At 40.5% G+C, this 22,147-nt stretch overlaps 1 protein-coding gene across 2 annotated transcripts in view; it reads left to right on the forward strand.

The window, feature by feature from the left end:
* Positions 1-22,147, forward strand: part of CDH13 (cadherin 13) — a 1,164,519-nt gene that overhangs the window by 445,828 nt on the left and 696,544 nt on the right. The gene's annotated exons all lie outside the window — the stretch shown is intronic.

Raw genomic sequence — 22,147 nt, forward strand, 5'->3', positions numbered from 1 at the left:
AAAGAAACACTTTTCAAATGGTAACGATGTGAAGGTGTCCTAAGTGCTTGTGTTGAGTCCAGCACTGTGCTGGTAGCTCATGAACTCCTCGTGGCAACCTTGAACCCCATGAACCCCATTTTACAGGTAAGGAAGCACAACCTGAGAGACATGAAATTATCCAGGCTGGCTTGCGTGGCTAGTGATTGTGAAGCTTGGATTTGAGTACAGGTCGTCTGGTTCCAGAGCTTGCACGAAATCACTGTGCTAGTAAGAAACAGAGCTCGAGGTTGAACCCGGGTGACTCAGCATCAAGGAATGGGCTCTCTCTTTGGGGTGTGTGTCTCTGTGTGTGTGTGTGTGTGTGTGAGAGAGAGAGAGAGAGAGAGAGAGAGAGCTTTCTTAATTACCACACCATACTACCTCCATTTTATATTAAACAGAATATTGGAATCTTGACCTTTTTCTGTATTTAATTAGATGCTGCTGTTTAATAACCTATCACAAAAGTTAGGCAGGCATTCACACACATGGCGATGAGAATTCCCCACATTTTGCTCCCTGTGAGCCCTCCCTAAAACTCTCCTGAGAATACAACAGCTGCATTTAAAGAAGCTGAATCCCCTATTGCAGATTTTATTCCTGTAAAAATATACTGAACTTGAGGAAACAGAGAAAATGTGGCCTGCTTAGTCAGTTACCCTGACACTATAGCTCTTCACAAAAGTTTTAAGATATGATCATATATTTAATATAATATACTTAGTATAACATGATATATGTGCTATACTATAGCATAGTATGTATATGTAATATATATAATATACAGTACAGCATAGCAATTGTCTACCAGTGACAGATTTATTTAAGTTTTTTATTGACACATAATATTTTTACATATTTTTAGGATATATGTGATATTTTGTTACATGTACAGAATGTGTAGTGGTCAAGTCAGGGAATTTAGAATATCCATCATCATGATCATTTATCATTTCTATGTGTTGAGAACATTTCTAGTCCTCCCCTCTAGCTATTTTGAGATGTACAATACATTGTTGTGAGCTGTAGTCACCCTACTCTACTATTAACATTAAAACTTCTTCCTTCCGTCTACTGCCTGTTTGTACTTAACTAATTTCTCTTCACTTACCCTCCCAGACCCACAAACATCTGCATCCTTCCCAGCCTCTGGTAACCACCATTGTACTCTTTTTCTCCATATTTTAGGTCCCATCTGTGAGTGAGCATGTGCGTTATTTCTCTTTCTGTGTCTGGCATATTTCATTTGACATAACTATCTCCAGTTCCATTAAGGTTGCTGCAAATAATATGATTTCATTCTTTTTTATAGCCAAATAGTATTTCATTGTGTAAATATACCACAATTTTTTAATCCGTTATCCATTTATCCACTGATGGGCACAAGGTCCATTCCATATCTTTGCTATCGTAGATAGTGCTACAATAAACATGAGGGTGCATGTATCCCTTTGATAGACTGATTTTCTTTCCTTTGTATAAATACCAAGTAGTGGGATTGCTAGATCATACGGTAGTTCTATTTTTAGTGTTTTTTTTAGAAGTATCCATACTGTTTTCCATAATGGCTATACTAATTTACTTTTACACCAACAGTGTATGAGTTTCCTTTCCTCCACATCCTTGCTAGCATCTGTTATTTTTTGCAATGACTGATTTCTGTGAACAGGAGTCTTTGGAGCCTTCCTTCATAGCCATCGTCTCACACAGTCCTCACTGGTGCTATTACCAGCTCCATTTGCAGAAAAGGAAGCTAAAGCCGAAGCTTAAGTGAGTTGCTGATAAATAGTCCATATTTTACCTCAGGTCTTCTGATTCCAGACATCACGTGGACTGTCTGAAAGATGCAAAATTAGACAAACAGCAAAAAAGAGATTGCTGCAGACCCTGTTGGTGTCCAACCCTTATAATGAGGCTCACTTCTGAGGACACGTGCAGCCTCAGCAAGGCAGCCACTGCCTCTCACCTTACAGCTTGCTGGGCTGATAATGGCCATAGGGGATCCTCAGCCAATGAGGGCTAAGATCTGTAGATAAACATCCTTGGGTCCAGCATCCTTGACCCTTAATGGACAATTCTGGGGGATGTTTCTCACTGTCTCTTAGAGTCCCCAGTAGGATTGAGCTCCAGTTGCCCACAGTGGAAGTCTTTCCATGAATGCACCCTTTATTGGCTTGTGTCCACACCCTGTCTTACTTCCCAACTCCCTCACTTGTGATTCTTGGCATAACCTCCCAAATAAAAGACTTTCACCCCAGTTCTTGTCTCAGGGGACCACAAAGAGAGTGACTATGTGGCCCCGTGAAGATGAACTTGTGACAATGGCATGACCAAGGTTTACCACCTGAGCTCTCCCTGTTAGCGCTAGTTACGTGTAGCATGTGAGCTGGGTTCTTCTTTCCCAGTCATTTTCCTGTCTTAACTTTGGGGTGAAGGACAATGTTCTTGACCTAGAATGGCCTAGGCAGAGTCTGATAAGATTGTTGTGGATGCAAAGGGAACAGGGTTGTGGTTGCTGAGCGTTGCATCCAGTGCGTACCTTGTTCCCTTGCTGTACTCTCATCATGTTTGGATTCAGATGACCTTTGATGTTCTCTGTGAGGTGGACGTTAGCACTGTATCTGTACTGAGTTAGGCGAGGCGGTCCCTGCAAAGTAATTACAAGGAAATGCTGTATTTTAGATTGTTTGAGTTTTCCAATAGAGACATATCAATCTTGCTTGGGAATACTTTGACTTATGCTTTGTGATCAGATTTCCCTGTGCTTCTGGTGAAGCTTATGGATTCATGAGTTAGTTCTGCAAATGGAGAGTTTGTGTTAGAAGTCAAGTCAGTTAAAGCTCTTTGATACTGCACATATTCATGGGCAGAATTGCTGCAAAAATCCTCTAAACACATACGAGGAGCTACATTATACCTTTAAGTGGCAGGATCAGCTTCGTGACAAAAACCAAACCAGGAATGAGAGGGGAAAATAATCTAAATGTGTTAAGGGAAGTATGCAAAATGGCTGAAAGCTGACAAATGGCAGAGCCAGAACCTGAGTTCTGCTGATTCCAGACATCCTGCCTGATGAACATAAAATTGGAAGGAAAAAAAAGTAAATGCGCTATGATGAGACCAAGTGGCCCATATGGGTATCAAACTCAACAGGATGGCATGACCAGGCTTTTTTACTCAGGCACAAAGAGCTTTTGAGCATTGTTTGATAATATTCCAAAAAGAAAATGATAGAGCCAAATTTCCCAAATGTTCCATGTAAAACTAGGAAATGACTGAAGCATTCACCCTCATTTCTAAGCATTGTAAGTGTCTGGATCAGAATCCATTGCCATGTCTTATTCATTCAGAGCTTGTTGCTGGGGATTGGGATGCTTAGACTGGCAGGACTGGTGTCTCCTTGGCTAGACAAGGATCCTTGCATGGCATTAAGGGAGCCTGTCCTGACATTTCATAAAATCATTTCTGAACCGTGACGTTTCCAGTATTTTATTATGAACATTTTCAAACATAAAGTTGAAAGAATTTTACACTAAACAACCATGTGCCCATAACCTCGATTCTACAGTTTACATTTGACATTTCCATATACTTACTTTATATATATAAATATACACATCTCACACACACACACACACACACACAGTCCCTCCCTCTATACATCCACCTTACTTTTTATGCATTTCAAAGTAAGCAACAGATATTTAACACTCCACCCCCTAAATAGATCTGCATGCATATTGTTAATTAGAATTCAATATTTGCTTTTGGTTATTTTCTTCTTCTGAGGAAAATTTACATACTATGAAACCCACAAAGCTTATGCGTCATGTTTACATTTTGACAAACATATTACTTTGGTGCAAAAGCAATTGCTGTTTTTGACATTAAAAGTAATGGCAAAAACCGCAATTACTTTTGTGCCAACTGAATACAACTGTGCAACCCAAACCCCCATCAAGATAGAAACCATCATCATCACCTCAGAAAGTTTCTTCGTGACCTTCCTAGAGGCCACCAATATTCTGATTTTTCCCATCATAGACTTGTTTCAAGTTTCATTGGTTCTAGAATTTTATATGAATGAAATCGTATGGTATATATATTTTTGTTTGATTTCTTTCACTCAGCATAAGATTTTCTTTTTCTTTCTTTTCTTTTCTTTTCTTTTCTTTTTTTTTTTTGAGACAGAGTCTCACTCTGTCACCTAGACTGGAGAACAGTGGTGCAATCTTGGCTCACTGGACCTCTGCTTCCTGAGTTCAAGCGATTGTTGTGTCTCAGCCTTCTGAGTAGTTGGAATTACAGGTGCACACCACCATGCCTGGCTAATTTATTGTATTTTTACTAGATCTATGGTTTTGCCATGTTGGCCAGGCTGGTCTCGAACTCCTGACCTCAAGTGATCTGCCCACTTTGGCCTCCCAAAGTGCTGGGATTACAGGTGTGAGCCATCACACCTGGCCAGCATAAGATTTTTTAGATTCATTCATGCTCATACATCAGCATTCATTTCTCTTTGTTGCTAGGTAATATTCTGTCGCCTGGTCACTTGTATAGACCACATTTATTATCTACTCTCCTATTGATGGATGTCTGAGTTGGTTCCAGCTTTTGATTACAATGAATAAAATTGCTATAAAAACGTTCATGCACAATTCTGTGTATAGACCTGTTTTTCTTTCTCTTGGGTAGACTCCTAGCAGTAAAAGGGTATGTCATGGGGTAGATTCATATTGAGTGTTATCAGAAGTGTTCACTTATTTTTCTGAATTGGTCGATCCTCTTCCGGATAACGCATGAGAGCAGTGACGGCTTTGCATCCTCACAAACATTTGCTGTTACTGATCTTTTTAATTTTAGCGATTCTGGTGAGTATGTAGTGGCATCCCATTGTGGATTTAATTTGCGTTACCCTAACTACCCATATGTATGCTTATTGACCATTCTGTTCTGTTCTGTTCCTTAAAGGAACATTTTGTTCATTTATTGGCTTTGTTTTTGGCTTGGCTAAAGTCAAACTTGCATCCTCCGTCTGACCTGAGATGAGAGTCAGCTCAAATAGGGATACCTGGAGACTGCTCACGCATGCATGGTTCGGGGGTCAACATCGGCAGAGTTTTGGGCAGAATTCATACACAGAAGTTGCGGCTTCCTGTCAGAGTCTCTTCTATCTGCATTTTCCTCCCTTAATTTCCAACAGCTACTGTTGTCATGAACTCTGTTCTCTGTTCTGTAAACAAGCAGTCCCCAACCTTTTGGCACCAGGGACTGGTTTCATGGAAGGCAATTTTTCTACATATTGGGGATGGGGATGATGGTTTGGGGGTGAAAGTGTTCCAGCTCACATTATCAGGCATTTGTTAGATTCTCATAAGGAACGTGCGACCTAGATCCCTCGCATGTGAGGATCACAATTGGGTTTGTACTTTGTACTCCTATAAGAGTCTAATGCCACTGCTGATCTCACAGGAGGTGGAGCTCAGGCAGTAATGCTCACTTGTCCGAGGCACATCTCCTGCTGTCCAGCCAGGTTCCTAACAGGCCACAGAACAGTACCGGTCCATGGCCGAGGAGTTGGGGACCCCTGCTATAAGCCACCAAGACTATGGGTTTTCAGTCAGAATGTCAGTTTCCCACCTGGCACTAGTTGGTCCTCTTATCAGGCTGAAAGCCAGAAAAATGGGAAATTTACTCAGTGTCAAATTCTTCCAAGTGTTCAGCCTCCAGTTTTTTGTTTGTTTGTTTTTTTGGTTTTTTGGTTTTTTTTGAGACAGAGTCTTGCTGTTGTCAGCCTGGGCTGCAGTGCAATGGCGAGATCTTGGCTCACTGCAACCTCCGCCTCCCAGGTTCCAGCAATTCTCCTGCCTCAGCCTCCCAAGTAGCTGGGATTACACGTGTGCACCACCACAGCAAGCTAATTTTTGTATATTTAGTAGAGACGGGGTTTCACCATGTTGGCCAGGCTGGTCTTGAACTCCTGACCTCAGGTGATCTGCCTACCTCAGCCTACGAAAGTGCTGGGATTACAGGTGTGAGCCATTGTGCCCGGCCCAGGTTTTTCATGCATTAAAGTTCACACTCCACATTCCCCAGGTAGCTGTTTATTATATGTGGCCAAAAGTTTATAGCAGTTTTCTACAGGAGAATTGGTCAAACAGGGGCTACTCAGCTATACCAGAAGTAGTGTCTTCTGCACTACAAATTTGAATGGCTTTAGAATATTCCATTGTATGAACGAACACACCATCTTTTATTAACCTTGCCTTCTATGGATGGTTATTCATATTCTTCTTATTGTTCTCTGTTATGATAACTTTGCCTCTGACACAAAATCACCCTCACTGTGATGCATACTGGATGTGGAACTGAAGCAAGGGACAATTTATCTGAGCTCAAGCTTGCTCGTCTGTAAAATGGGATAATTATAATAACAGAAAATATGTGCTTTAATGAGACTTAAATGGAAATAATACTTCCACCAAATGCAAGCAGTAATTTAGTGAAACAATATGTGTAAAGTACCTAGCACTCTCTGGCATGTAATTAACTCAAATTAGGTGCTAGTTGGTTCTTTTTGTAGTTCTCATTGTTACCATTATCCTTGCTGCCTGCACTCATAAATGTATAAGTAAAAGATTGGAGAACAAATGGCATGTATGCAAATGTGTTTCTTCCTTTTTATAAATAAATATACCATGAGGATTTTTTATGTCAGTCAAGTTGTTTTTGAGAACATGATTTTAATGACTGCATAATATTTATTTGGATGATCCATGGTGTTGGAAAATAATAAGTTACATATCTACCTTATATAAATTTCTCTGGGGAAACAAGTCATTAAAAACAAGCTTATTTCTAATTTCAGCCTAATGCTGATAGATAATGTCAACTGGATAAAGTTGAGTCGCACATTTCAGTAGCTAGAATGCTTTTTAAAAGTACTTTCATGTTTGGACTAATTAAAGTGACATATCTGTCTCATCCCTTTTCAAGGAAGCTGAAGTGCCTCATCAAATTTATTTTATTAGGATCCCGACAGCAATCTTGTGGCCTGGGTGAAGGTCAAGGAGGTTTTGCCTTTTGCAGAAGGGAGTAACAAGTGGTGTGATGATAAAGTGTTCTTTCTCTCTCGGTTCATCCATGGTGGGAAAGAGCCCTTCAGCTCATTCTTCAGTTGGAGGTGGTTCAGGGCACCCATGTTGCTCAAATTGGTGATGACAGCCAGCTGTTTGGTCCCAATTCGCTGAGACTAGGAATTCAAACCCAGGAAAATTGAGACACCTGTGTATGAAAAGCATAAAGAGAAAATTTGGTTGCCCTCATGCTCACTCTTATGCCAAGTATTTATTCAACAATTAAATGAATAAGAATAGGGATTTCAACTACGTTCTATCCTCCTCCTCCTGCATCTGCCTGACCTTCTTGGGAGCCAGATGTTCCACTGAACACTTTGCATGCACTGTGACTCTCTAATGCAATCCTTGGGACAGATCTGTGAAATAGACTCTGTTATTAGCCCCGTTTTAAAGATGAGGACACTAAGATTCAGATAGTTTAAGTAACCTGTCCAGTGTCCACAGCTCATGTATTAGCTGAGAGTCTTGTGCCATTATATCAGAAAAGTCTGCTTGTGTCTTACAGTCTTGATCAGAAACAAGTATATCCCTCAGAACATAGAGGCGGCAATGGGGGGTGACTTTGTTCTAACCCACAAGGAAGATTATTACATGAATAGTATGAGAATCTTGGCAGAAAATTAGTGGGTTATTTTTTAGTCCTTATTAGTAAGGACTCCAGGCAAGATAGAGTTTTGTTTTTGTTTTTGTTTTTGTTTTTTGTTTTGAGACAGAGTTTTGCTGTTGTTGCCCAGGCGGGAATGCAATGGTGCAATCTTGGCTCACCGCAACCTCTGCCTCCCAGGTTCAAGCGATTCCCCTGCCTCAGCCTCCCGAGTAACTGGGACTACAGGCATGCGCCACCAGGCCCGGCTAATTTTTTATTTTTAGTACAGACGGGGTTTCTCCATGTTGGTCAGGCTGGTCTCGAACTCCCGACGTCAGGTGATCTGCCCGCCTCAGCCTCCCAAAATGCTGGGATTATAAGCATGAGCCACCGCGCCTGGCAAGATAGAGTCTTTTAATTTTGAAAAGTTAGGATTCAAATCAGTCTAGCCATTGAATCGTATTTATTGAGCACCTGCTGTGTATCAACCTCAGTAGAAGACCCAAGAGATATACTGGTGAATGGGATAGATATGGTCTATATTTCAGAGGCCTACCAGTATACAGTTGAAGACGGGCATTGAACACAGGATCACAGCTATGCTAATAGGGGTGTTACTGCAGGGCCATCCAACCTAGAACAAGGATCATATTACCAGCGTTTAGAGAATAGGGTATACACATGCTTTTAAATGCACAGAGTGTACCACTTCAGAGAATACTGATTTCTCCTTAGTTTGGGCTGCTATAACAATACCAGTGACTGGGTAGTATAGAAAACAAACATTTATTTCTCACAGTTCTGGAGACCAGAAGTTACAGATCAGGTACCAGCAGGGTAGGGTTTTTGGTGAGACCTGTCCTCTTGGTTCACAGACAGCTGCCTTTTCATTGTAAACTCACACAGTAAAGAGAGAGAGAGAGAGAGAGAAAGAGAGAGAGAGAGAGAAAGAGCTCGCAAGGATCATCTCCTTAGAAAGGTACTAATTCCATCATTGGGTTCCACCCTCATGACCTCATCTAAACCTAATTACCTCTTTTTTTTGAGACAGAGTTTGGCTCTTGTTGCCCAGGCTGGAGTACAATGGTGTGATCTCGGCTCACCATAACCTCCGCCTCCCAGGTTCAAGCAATTCTCCTGCCTCAGGCTCCCAAATTGCTGGGATTACAGGCATGCGCCACCACGCCCAGCTAATTTTCTATTTTTAGTAGAGACGGGGTTTCTTCATGTTGGTCAGGCTGGTCTCGAACTCCCAACCTCAGGTGATCTGCCCGCCTCAGCCTCCCAAAGTGCTGGGATTACAGGCGTGAGCCACCGTGCCCGGCCACCTAATTACTTCTTAATGGCCCAATCTCCAAATGTTATCACATTGGGGTTTAGGGCTTCAACATAGTAATTTGGAGGAGGACACAAAAGTTCAGCTCGTAACATTCCACTCTGCCCTCTCCCCACAAATTTATGTCTTTCTCACATGCAAAATGTATTCATTGCATCTCAACAGCCCAAAAAGTCTTTACTCGTTCCAGCATCAGTTCTCAAACAAGCTAGTACAGGAGTTGAACATTTTCCAGATTCAGAAAGATCTCCCTGCTCTTAATCCCAGCATTTTGGAAGGCTGAGGCAGGTGGATCACTTGAGGTCAGGAGTTTGAGACCAGCCTGGCCAACATGGTGAAACCCTGTATCTACTAAAAAAAAAAAAAAAAAAAAAAATAGTCAGGTGTGGTGGTGGGTACCTGTAATCCAAACTATTTGGAAGGCTGAGGCAGGAGAATAGGAGGATTGATTGAACCCGGGAGGCAGAGGTTGCAGTGAGCCAAGACCATCGTGCCACTGCATTCCAGCCTGGGCAACAAGACAAGACTGTCTCAACAACAACAGAAAAGAAATAAAAACACCAGAAAGATCTCACTAAACTGGAGCAATGGACTAAAGCCTCAAAGAGGAAATTTCATTTATAAGGTTAGGCTGTAGAAGTAAGTACAGAATCAAGAGATTTGGCATAAGAAAAACCTACGTGGAAAAGATCAGAAAAAGTCCCTCAACCACAGAGTCAATATTAATTAGCAAAGCATTCGGTGCTGCTGTTTTAACAACAACAGTGAATTCACACGTTTGTTTTTCAAGCCATGCAAAGGGAAAAATGATTTATGTCTATTCCCAGAGAGTATGTTTTAAACGGTGTCTTCCCTTTCGAGAGACTTTTCTAGTAAGAATTTTTTTAATAGGGAAAAAAGTAATAACTTTGAGAGCAATTTAACTTGATCATGAATCAGAATGATTCAGAACCACAAAAGAAGCTGATATTCTTTCATGTTCTCTAAATATCTTCACTAAATGTAAAGTAATTGGACATTTATAAGAATTCAGACTCTCCCATAACAAAAGTAATACCAATCATGGGTTGGTATAGGATGCACAGTTTTAAATACAGCATCTTACTTGATTCTCAAAATACTCTTGGGAGAAGAGCCCAACTGGTGTTTTTATGTGTAGTCACTGTGTGTCCACCTGTTTCAGTAAAGCATTAGGACAATTTACATAACTCTATACCGTACAGTATAAACAAGGCTGTGATGAAATTTGAAAGGAAGACAATAAGGATAGGAGAGCTATAAAGAAGGCAAAACAAGTGAACATAATTCCAATCTGTGTAGTCCTGCACATTTGCTGGAGGTGGAACAAAATCCTTGCCCCCACGTTATGCATATGGAAATTGAGATTTGGAGAGATTACTGACATGCCCAGTATCACAGAGCTAGTGAGTAACAGAGCCCAAAACACATCAGCCCCACTGAAATTCTGTTGTTTTCTCTAGTACTCTGTGCTGCCTTCCAATAACATGAAATATGGAATTTGTATTGGAAAAGATGCCAACTCGCAGAGAAACTCGATAGAACTATAGTTGGAAGTGTCTTTTCAATATGAGCCTCTAGCTATAAATGGATGAAATTTCCACTCCCTCAAAGCTTAGAACTTTCTTAATCTTAGCAGCTCACTAGTTGTTTAACATACCTAATATTAACCATCTGGTCAGGGAGCTAAATACAATGAAGGGCATCCAGCTATTATCCCACCCATTTGCCTATCCCAAGTTTTGTTTTATTAGGTTGAGTTGTCAATTTTAAATAATCAAGAAAGATAGCTCCAGGTAAGTCTCACTATCTCGTTAATAACCCTTTACCAATTGCAGCTGTTTCGAGACCAGACATTTACAATGAGTTTAGAAAGCTGCTGTGGACCTATCATAATTTTTACTACACTTTGTGGCCACATGAACTGGCAGAAGAGGCTGTCCTAAAATCCTAATGTGGCAAAAACCAATTTTCAGAAGTCAATTTGGACGTCATAGGTAGCGCTTTTCACACCCAATAAATTGCTTATCTTTGGCTTTGAACTGATGGTCACGTACACAAAAGATTGGAGCCAATTGATTGCATTATTAGCTGAGGAAAAAGTGTGTGACTGTGGCAAATTTAGCAAGGGGTAGTCTGGAGAAGGATCTATGACCTGGGAAAAGTTTGTTTTGACGTGGAAGGTCAGGAGTTTTTGTTTGTCTCTTGTGTCCTTTTTTACGTTCATGTCTGTCCAGAAGTATTCACCTTCTCTTTGAGGTTTAAATGCCCTGGGCAGCTGAATTACTGTGTGACCTCCTATTGTCAGAGCATCTTTGTGGAGGAGAACCCATCATCTGTCTCTCGAAAGCAGTTGTCCTTTGAACTTTCAAGATTATGGGGAAAAAATGTACTTATTTTCTCAATCTTGGAGAGCATGTCCTTTAGAGATACCTTTGGCTGCAGATATGTGACACACCTGATTTAAAATAGCTTAAGTACCCAGGTGCAGTGTCTCATGCCTGTAATCCCAACACATCTGGAGGCCGAGGTGGGTGGATCACCTGAGGTTAGGAGTTTGAGACCGGCCTGGCCAACATGGTGAAACCCCGCCTCTACTAAAAATATAAAAATTAGCCAGGTGTGGTGGCAGCACCTGTAATCCCAGCTACTCAGGAGGCTGAGGCAGGAGAATCCCTTGAACCCAGGAGGCAGAGGTTGCAGTGAGCGGAGATCGCACCATTGCACTCCAGCCTGGGCAACAAGCACAAAACTTCATCTCAAAAAATAAAATAGCTTGAGTAAGTAGAGGTGTTTTTCTTGCCTAACGAGAAGTCTCAGTGTAGGTGATGCTGGGTTTGGTTCAACTGTTCAACAGTGCTATGAGAAATTCAGGCTATTCCTCTACTTCATCTCAGCATCCTTAATTGTCTGGCTTTAATCTTCATAGTTTTCCCCTTGTATTGGTCTGTTTTCATGCTGTTGATAGAGACATACCTGAGACTGGGAAGAAAAAGAGGTTTAATTGGACTTACAGTTCCACATGGCTGGGGAGGCCTTAGAATCATGACAGGGGGCAAAAGGCACTTCTTTCATGGCGGCGGCAAGAGAACATGAGAAAGAAGCAAAAGCAGAAACCCCTGATAAACCCATCAGATGTCTTGAGATTTATTCACTATCATGAGAATAGCACAGGAAAGACCAGCCCCCATGATTCAATTACCTCCCCTAGGTCCCTCCCACAACACGTGGGAATTCTGGGAGATACAATTCAAGTTGAGATTTGGGTGGGGACACAGTCAAACCATATCACTCCTCATGGTGTGCAAGGTGGCTGATACATGTCTAGCTATCATGTCAGCAAGACTGGGAGAATGCGGAAAGGGTGAGCCAGCCAGCCATACTTGTCCTCTTTGGAATAAGAAAGTCTTATCAAAAACCACCAGAAGTCTACTGTTTGTCTCTCATAGGCCAGGACTGTGTTACGACACAGCTATGCTTAGCTGCAAAGGAGGCTGACACAGCAAGCATTTGGCTGTTTTATTTGTGCCTTAAACAAAATACAAGCTCTACAGCAAGAAGAAGGAGAGAAATAAATGTTAGGGAGATGAGCAACCATGTCACTATGGGTTGTATAGTCAAATACATATATTTGAGAAACGTTATTTTCTTGCTGACAGAACTTCTCAGAGGTCTCAATATGCTAAGACACATTGAAGCTCTTGATGGGGAATAGTCATTATATTTGGCATTTTGCCAGAGTAAACAAAGAACCCTTAATTTATTCTTTAGAATACCTATTAATTCAGAAGTGTTCTGAATGGCGTCATGAAATACTATGTTAGTGCCAGCTGACATCCTTTGCTGAGAGAGTTAAACATATTTGTCTCAAATCAGCACAGCCTTCTACAGCTAAGGCAGGTGCACTGGCTGCTCCAGTTGAGAACAAACAAGGCACCAGGGCCTTTGCATGTACCCCATGATGAAAAGATGGTGGCCTAAATGCAAAATGGTTAATGAAATACCAAACTCAGATACCAGGCCACTGGTATCTTCCAGTTCACTACATGTTTAAGGCAAAAATAAGAGAGCGGTTTTCTCAGACAGAGTCTTGAGACTACAAAACAGTCAAGACATTTCCCCAAGCAAACTCAGAAAAATATTAAGCCTAGACAATGTAGAGTGTTAGTAGTTAGGGAATGTAGTATTTCAATTCCAGATCTACCATTTATAAGCTGTGTGTTTTTGGGTAAGGTACTCTGAGACTTAGTGTTCTAATCTGTAAAAGGGGATAATTCCTTCCACTGGAGTTCTAATTAAGACTCATTGGGGTGATGATGGTTGTAAAGTGCTTATTGCAGCACAGTGGAGCTGTTTCTGTCCCAGATCCTTTATCAAGGATTGAGCCAAGCGGAATCCTTGTCTTTGTTAGTCCAAATTGGATTCCCCATTCCTCAAGGTCTTGTATAGCTTAACTTATAACTTTCAAAGCAAGATATTCTGACATTGCTGTTTTGACCTTGACATTTAAACCATGCTTTGAAATTAAGTTTTGTGTCTTTACCTTGCCAGTAGTATTTGCTCCAAGAAGTAAGTGCACACCACCAGTCTCAAATTCAGTTCATAATATTGCTGCTAAGAATAATGTACACAAAATAAAACAAGCAATGGCAAAAACTGGGCACAGTCAAATTTGCTGGAGATAGGAAACTGGCTAAAAGATCAAATATTGCTGGCATCATGAAAAACCACAAAAAAATCCTATGAAGAATTAGACTTGGCAGAAAGAGTGAGAACAAAATAAAATTATAATGGCCAAAACTACATAGAAGAGGTTTTATTATTGACTAGAAATCAATGCAAATATAAAAAAAAACTTCTTGTCAAAAATACACAACTGCAAAACTGGCTTTGGTGGACTAAGGCTACCAAAGAAAATCCACAAGTCAGCAGTTGCCATTGGTAAAATTTAACTTGGCAAAAAACAATCAATGAACCAAATAGTTGACATAAAATGTACACACAGCACAATTAATCCTGATGAAAATAATTCCAGCAAAGTAAAATTGATTTTTTTAATTCAATTGTTTATGCCATGTAGGAAACTGATCAATGACTTAATTTGACTTGATAAAGTTTGCTTTGAGAAACATTGGATGAAAAATGTTGGAAAAAGTCTGACTCATTTTATTGCTTTGAAATATATATAAAAAGCTAGCAAGGTCCAAATGATAGGATTAAAACATCCTATACTCATTTTAAATATACAATGCTTAGCACCGGCTGGACACGGTGGCTCACGCCTGTAATCCCAGCACTTTGAGAGGCCTAGGCGGGCAGATCACGAGGTCAGGAGTTCGGGACCAGCCTACTCAACATGTCGAAACCCTGTGTCTACTAAAAATACAAAGATTAGCCAGGTGCGGTGGCATGTGCCTATAGTCCCAGCTACTCAGGAGGCTGATGCAGCAGACTCACTTGAACCCGGGAGCCGGAGGTCACAGTGAGCCCAAACCGTGTCATTGCACTCCAGCCCGGGCGACGAAGCAAGACTCCCTCCGTCTCAAAAAAAAAAAAAAAAAAAAAAAAAAGCCTAGCACCAAAGTATTAACAAGTTCCTGTTATTTATTAATGTTCTCATACTTTCACTGAATTTTTAAACCTAATGATGTTTATTTTCAAACACTTGAGTCCATTTATTATTGAATATAAAATGGGTGCTAATTACAAATGGGTCTTATGTATGCCTTTGGGTTGTCTAGCAAGATGGTTTCATAGGTAGTAATAAGAGCAGCAAGAGAAGAAAATAGTGTGGCCTTTACCTTTACTGAACACTCACTTTGGAACAGGCCTCATGCTTGGGACTGCCTCCATCAGTGTGCAGCCTTCAGCTGCTACATTTGGAAATGGTACAAGTATTAGGTTGGCGCAAAAAGTAGTTGCGGTTTTGCCACTGAAAGTAATGGCAAATATTTAGAAATATTTAGAATATTTAGAAAGTACCTGCTGTTCTGACTATCTTAATTCAGATGTGCGCTCACCTTTCGGCTCACGACAACAAAAGCCTTTGAAATTCCTGCCTGTTTAGTTTGTGTTGACACATTGCAGATTCAACTCTGACATGTTATTTCCTTATGCTGAGGGTGTCTTGTTGAGTTTCATGGGTTTTGTGCTTCCCTGGTGCCTTATTAGGCTTATAACTCACAGAGCTATGAGTTTAAATGTCAGGGTTGTCACCAAAACAATGGAGCACAAGGCAAGTTGTTGACATTCTTTGGACGCAATTTGCAATCCCCTTTATTTTCCTGTAACGTTTTTGTGTTTCCAGGTGACAGTTGCCCACCGAACCACAGAACCACAAAGCCCAGAGTTTTAGTTACATACTGCTGCTCTAGGATCAGTAGCCCTTAGGTCCAAAAGCCGTTTCTGATACAGCCTTGGGCAAGCTGGTTCCTTCTCTGAGCCTGGGCCCCTGTCCTATAAAGTAAAGCTGTTATTACCCTTCATAGGATTGTTGTGAGAATAAAGTATTTACATTCTTCATATAATCAGAACTTTTCCAAAAACATGGGATCTTTTACATGGCTCAACATGTTTAAAGCTGTTTATGTTCATCTGATATTTTAACATTTTGTAGAGTAGAAAATGCTTCAAGCAAATAAATGAGCTTTATGGTAATTTTTTTTGCCAGCATTTAGAAGCTGGTGGTTAATAAATACTAATATGTATTTAGAAGTTTAGAACAGAGATTTTTCAGCAACAACCACAGGCTAGATATAGCCCACTACCTGTTTTTGTCAATAAAGCTTTAATGGAACATAAGCATGGCCATTCATTAATATATGATCAATAGATTTTTTTTGGTACAAGGGCAGAATTGAGTAGTTGCAATAGAAACAGTGTGGATTACAATGCCTAAAATATTTACTACCTGGTTCTTTATAGACAAAATTTACAGACTCCTGGAGCAGGGTTTTATCAATTGCTTTCCATGTCTATGGATTTAGATATAAGCATATATTTTGTTCAATATTACAGCAGACTTTGAGGTGGCTATCATCTCCATTTTACAGATGTAGAGGATCAGGCTCACAGGTAGTGAATGGCAGAACCAAGGATGAATTCCAGCCCACTAACATCACATCTCTATTTGATCATTAGCGTATAGACTTTTGGTCCTTCATAAATTTTACTTTATAAAGATATTTTACGTTGTATAATTGATGTCATGGCCATATTGTTTAATCATCACTCACCATGCACCTATTGTGTGGCAGGCACTATTCTATCCATTAGGGCACCATAGTGAACGAAAAAGTTGCTGCCATCAGAGAACTTGTGTTCTGGGCTTTCATGCGCCTGCCTTGCAGGCATCAGGAATCTGAATCACACTCATTCCCTCCATCACTTGGCTCACCAGTGGGACCAGATAGGAGTCCTGCAGTTTCAGCAATGAACCCCAGGGCTTGGTGCCTGCTCTGGAGGTGGGGAATGGGGTTCACAGTTTAGTGGAAGATTGCCTTTAGGGAGCACTCTTGGTTTCTAGAACCTGATATAGATGAGGGATATAATGAAATCGAGTCTGAATGTTTATTTGCCATGGACTTCTATCTCACGACTTTGCTATAAGGGCTACAAGTCGGAAATGGGATCTAAGTAAACGTAGAGTCCACAAGTTTCAGGACTTATATAGATGAGTGAATCTCAGATTTTCACGTGCATACAGATTACCTGAGGATCTTGTAAAAAATGTAGTTTCTGATTTCAAGTCTCTGGGATAGGGCCTAGGACTCAGCATTTATAACCACATCCTAAGAGATGCTCTGAGGACCATACTTTGCATAGCAAGAAATGAGAACAGTCCAGGAGCCTCTAAGATCCCTCACATTTGAGGCTAGAAGCATGTAACATGAGTGGGTTCTCAAACCTAAAAGTCAGGGCTTGGGCATAAACTAAAACTGTGATCACCTCGTGTAGATTTGAGGCTTTGGCTGGTCGTCAACCCCACCCACAAAAGCCTACAGCTTCCTCCTACCCCAGGTCCCAGCTTCTCCACTTCTCTCCAACTACCTCCCACTTTTCCTCAATTTCAGGCTCTTTCGTGCCTCCAGCCCACTCTACAGCATGTTCCCTGGTTCAGACCATCCCAATCAGACCCCTATAGAGATGCCAAGCCATTCGTTTGTGGGCCGGGCACGGTGGCTCATGCCTGTAATCCCAGGACTTTGGGAGGCCGAGGCGGGCAGATCATGAGGTCAGGAGTTGGAGACCAGCCCGGCCAATATGGTGAGACCCTGTCTCTACTAAAAATACAAAAATGAGTTGGGCATGGTGGTGCGCCCCTGTAATCCCAGCCACTTGGGAGGCTGAGGCGGGAGAATCGCTCGAACCCAGGAGGCAGAGGTTGCAGTGAGCCGAGATCGCGTCATTGCACTCCAGACTGGGCGACAAAGCGAAACTCCATCTCAAAAAAAAAAAAAAAAAAAAAAAAAATATGTGCTTGTCTCTGCTCAAAGAGAAGTCAGAAATGGCAGCAACATTCCTAGCACAGGCTCTGCACTCTCGGTAATCCCTCTGACTGACTCTCAAGTCTTCCCCGTCTGTCTGCTCCGACTGCACGAGTTGGTGATTAAACTTTAAAACAACGATTAGACCCTTGATTTTCAAAGCAAACTTGGTTTATAGACCAGACTTCAGCATTCATTACAATACAGACTAATAAAAACAAATCCGGAAACACACGCTTTTTAAGCTGTGGTGGTGTGAAATCTGTAACAGCATTAAAACCGTTTTGAAAAAAAGAAAGTCATTTGGGACCCCCCAGCAAAATACTGTGTGAATGTTCTTTTCTATTCCTCATTCAAGTATATTGCATATATAGAAACATAATATATATGTTTGTTACTGTAATTTTTCTACTTATTATATAATATTTTCTATGTTGCTACATGATCTTTGTAAATATTATTTTTAAAGACTGTACAATATTTCATCTAGTTGACAAGCCACAATGTTTGTAAACATAAAACATTTCTCCCCTGGGAAATATTTTAGTGATCTCCTTTCTTTCTCTCTCTTCTTCTTTATTCCTTCTTTCCTTCCTTTCTTTTCTCCTTCTCCTCCTCTTTGCTTTTCCCCCTACTCCCTTTTTCTCCATCTTCTGCTATCAGAAAAAAAAAATTCCATGAACACTTGGTAACCATCTGTTTTATGTGGAATTATTTCCTAGGGTAAATTCTCAGTCAGTAGTAGGAGGAATATTTTTCCCATTCAATGTAGTTTGAGAAGCCCAATGACCAAATCATGAGGTGTTGCCATTCTCTATGAAAATCACAAAGGATGACTCCCTAAATACATTTTATGTCTACAGAGAAACTGGATAATTCTGACATTAATTTCAGTTCCTTACAACTGCCTTCGTTCCTTGGGGAGGATACTGAAATGAGCTCCAGCTGGAGACTAAGTCAGCTCAAGCCACTAAGTCATGGGCTGGTCTTGCACAAATTATTTTCTGTTCCTCTGTTTCTGTAAACTTACAATTTATATATTGTATATTTTATAAACATACCTCATCAGATAAGGTTATAGTGAAAAATATATCTGCTAGGGTATTCACTTCATAAGGGAAGGCTTTTTTGTCTGTTTTGTTCACTACATACTATATCCCCAGCATCTATAGCAGTGCCTGGCACATGGTGGGCGTATAATAACTGTTTGTTTCATGATTCATTTTTTAAAAGATCTAGAAAAAGAAATCTTTACTCCAAAGGGTTTGAAGCAGTGATTCATAAGTATTTTAAGAATAAATGTATCTTTCACACCTGTGTGCCTATAAATATAATTTCACAAATAATTCTAGTAAGTTCAGAGAATCTAGAAATTTTTTTCTGTGCATACCAGGCAATGCTGGCATTAAAAATTTATTTTAAAAATCCTCTAAGTTCTAATTCACTTGACATTATCCTACCAAGTTAAAGAACCATGAAATAATAAGTAATTCATATCACTGCATTCATTTCTGATTATGGACTGTCAAAATTGACATTCTTGTTCCCGTTTTATAGAAGCAAATCTTAGACTCAGAAAATTTCAAAGAACTTATCCAAAGTGACACAATTCTTCAATAGAGAGCAGGGACTACAACCTAAATTTTCTAATTCAAGTCCAGTAGGGTCTGCGTTAAATGCCTCCCACTGTCACCGGGTTGATTTGTATAACCTTTGTCTTCCTAGCATTTGATTGACGGCTACTGTTAGTACAGATCATTTGGGCTCCTTGTAGTGATGGACACATTTTCATGAGGCAAGGTCTTAGATGATTAAAACAAGGCAGATGCTAATGCCATCCTCACCTTCATCTGGAACTTTCTAACTAGAGTTCATTAACTTGTCAGCCCTAGTTCCTTTTGAGCACCAGGCTGATATAATAAAATATTGCAAATCAATAGAAGCTTTAAACAAGCTTCATCTGTCTTTCTTTGTTACTTTTTTCCTTTCTTCTTCTTTTATTACTACTACTTTCTTTGCCACTTTAAAGGGAAAACTGCTATCCCTCTTATTGGCTGTACAATTCTGTTTTCTCTGTTTATTTTGAGTTGTTGGAAATTCAGGTACACCCAGCTTTTCCCAAATACACCTATTATTACCCCAAAGAGTAGGAAGCCAATCTTATCTAGATTCACTCAGCAAATCTAGAATCTCCCAAGAGACTCCAAATTTAGTACATTAATTTTTCTTAAGTATAACATTGCTCAGTAACTATGTGGGTGAAGATCTGAAAGTTCTGCAGCACTGTTTCATTTATAAAAATAAAGGTAACGGTACTTTTGCCCAAGCTTTGTGTGGAATCTAAAAACTTCCCCAAGTTAGTAAGGAAGGCACTGTGATAGTATCTACTAATGAAAATGTGAGCACAGAGATGGTTATAAAATACCTTATTTTTCTCTTCTTCATTATTATTGCTCATTTCATTTGATTAGCAATTTCTAGACTCACTCAACCTCCATCTATAAAAGAAACCATTAGTCTTTGCCTATGTCTGCTAAAGCGAACTTCTTGTTCTGTCTCATCCTCATTCCCTACTTAGTTTCTGTCTTCTCCAGCCCTTCTTACATTATTGAAATAATTGACTCTATCACGTGGATTTCTCCAGTTGAACACATTTGGATTTGTCCTGTGGAAACACCATAAGTACTTTTTTTTTTTTTTTTTTTTTTTTGAGGTGAAGTCTTCGTCTTTTGCCCCGGCTGGAGTGCAGTGAGTGGCACAGTCTAGGCTGACTGCAACCGCCACCTCCCGGGTTCAAGCGATTCTCCTGCCTCAGCCTACTGAGTAGCTGGGATTATAGGCACCCACCACCATGCCTGGCTAATTTTTTGTATTTTTAGTAGAGATGGGATTTCACCGTGTTGGCCAGCCTGGTCTCGAACTCCTGACCTCAGGTGATCCACCTACCTCGGCCTCCCAAAGTGCTGGGATTACAGGCATGAACCACTGCTCCCAGCCCACCATAAGTACTTTAATATGCTAATTTATTTCAAACAATATGGGAATCAGTTCAAAGCACATAGTCTCTTCCATGCACATCTTCATGCCGGAATTTGCTAGGAGCTTGTACCTCCCCTCCCTTCTTCTCAGTCCTTCGTCCAAGGAATTCTTCCCTCAAAGAGTTCTCAGTCAGAAAGCATGTATAAGACAAGAAAATAAATGGATACCAAAATCAACAAGTGAAGTAAATTCCCAGAAAGCACTTGCAATAGTATATGATAAGAAGTGGGAACTCCGTAAAAGAGGCAGAAGGGAAATACCTGAAAAGGTTAAGCAAGCGAGTAATAGCCTGGAGAGAAGAGTTACAGAAACGTTTCATAGAAAAGGTGATCTTTGAGGTGAGCTTTTATGAATAGGCAAAATTTGGGTAAAGAGGTAGACCCATTTTTAAGATCAGGGTGACATGAAAATCTCAGGATATATTAGTCAGCAATTAATCCTCATTGTTGTAACAAATAATTACAAAATTCTAGTTGCATGGCTCTGGCTTAACTGCAAAGCAAAGTAGAAAATGGAGAAGCTCCCAGGCAAGGCCAACACGCCTGGTCTGTGCTGCACGTGAAGATATCTGAGCACTTGTGACCCCTGCTTTGCCCTCTTTGTCATTGCAATGGGGTTACTGGGAAAGCCTCTCCCATGGTGGTTGACAAGAGGGAAACTTTGGGAAATGTTCTCAGGAGTAACCCACATTATTTTCAGGCCTGAAAGATGCAAGGTTGGATAGAGAGAGAAGTTGGGCTGTGGTACGCTTACAACAGAGATCTCAACTGACCCTGCAGAGAGCTTTAAGATGAGGAGAACCCTTCTGTGTTGTCCTTACTCAGGACAAGGAGCTGAGGTCTTATGCCTCCACATTGACTAGTCATTGAATGTAGGCTCATTTCAGGAAGGGAGTATGATCTTGGGAGAGGTGCTGTCTTCAGCAGAAGGCAAGGCCTCTTAGTTTACAGCTGTCAGCCTCCAACTTCCCAGTGGCTGAAAGAATGAATGCTTCAGTTCCAAATAAAGGGATCTGAGCAGCAAATCACATCGTCCTGTATTTTCATTGAAGTGGCATTTCATAACCAGTAACAACTGTCTTCCCCTTAAAGTGTGGTTTAAATTTAAAGTTGGTGACTTCCTTCTGACTTGTCAAGGCGTGGGCATACACAATTTTTTCCTCTATGGTTATAGCTTCCAAACTGTTGGCTATATAGATACCTACTTTTTAAGATAAGTGAGATCTCAATCACAATTAACTCTGTAAGTTATTGAAAACCGGTTTGATGATGATCATCATCATCCTGTGTACACCTTCCGTGAGCTTGAGGTCCTATTGTAGAATTAATCATCAGAGCAGTATCTGCAGTCTGCAGTGCATTTCTTCTTCTTTATTTGTTTAGAAAAATCCTACTCTTCCTCCCAAAATTAACTTTATTGTCAACTTGATAAGAAGATTTCTGAACAGAAATAAAATAACCCTGATTTGTGGTGTTTGCCAATTACTGTGGTATAAATACTCACACTGTGGCTGATGCCAAGC

Source organism: Pan troglodytes, chromosome 18 (assembly GCF_028858775.2).
Source record: "Pan troglodytes isolate AG18354 chromosome 18, NHGRI_mPanTro3-v2.0_pri, whole genome shotgun sequence".
NCBI lineage: Eukaryota > Metazoa > Chordata > Mammalia > Primates > Hominidae > Pan > Pan troglodytes.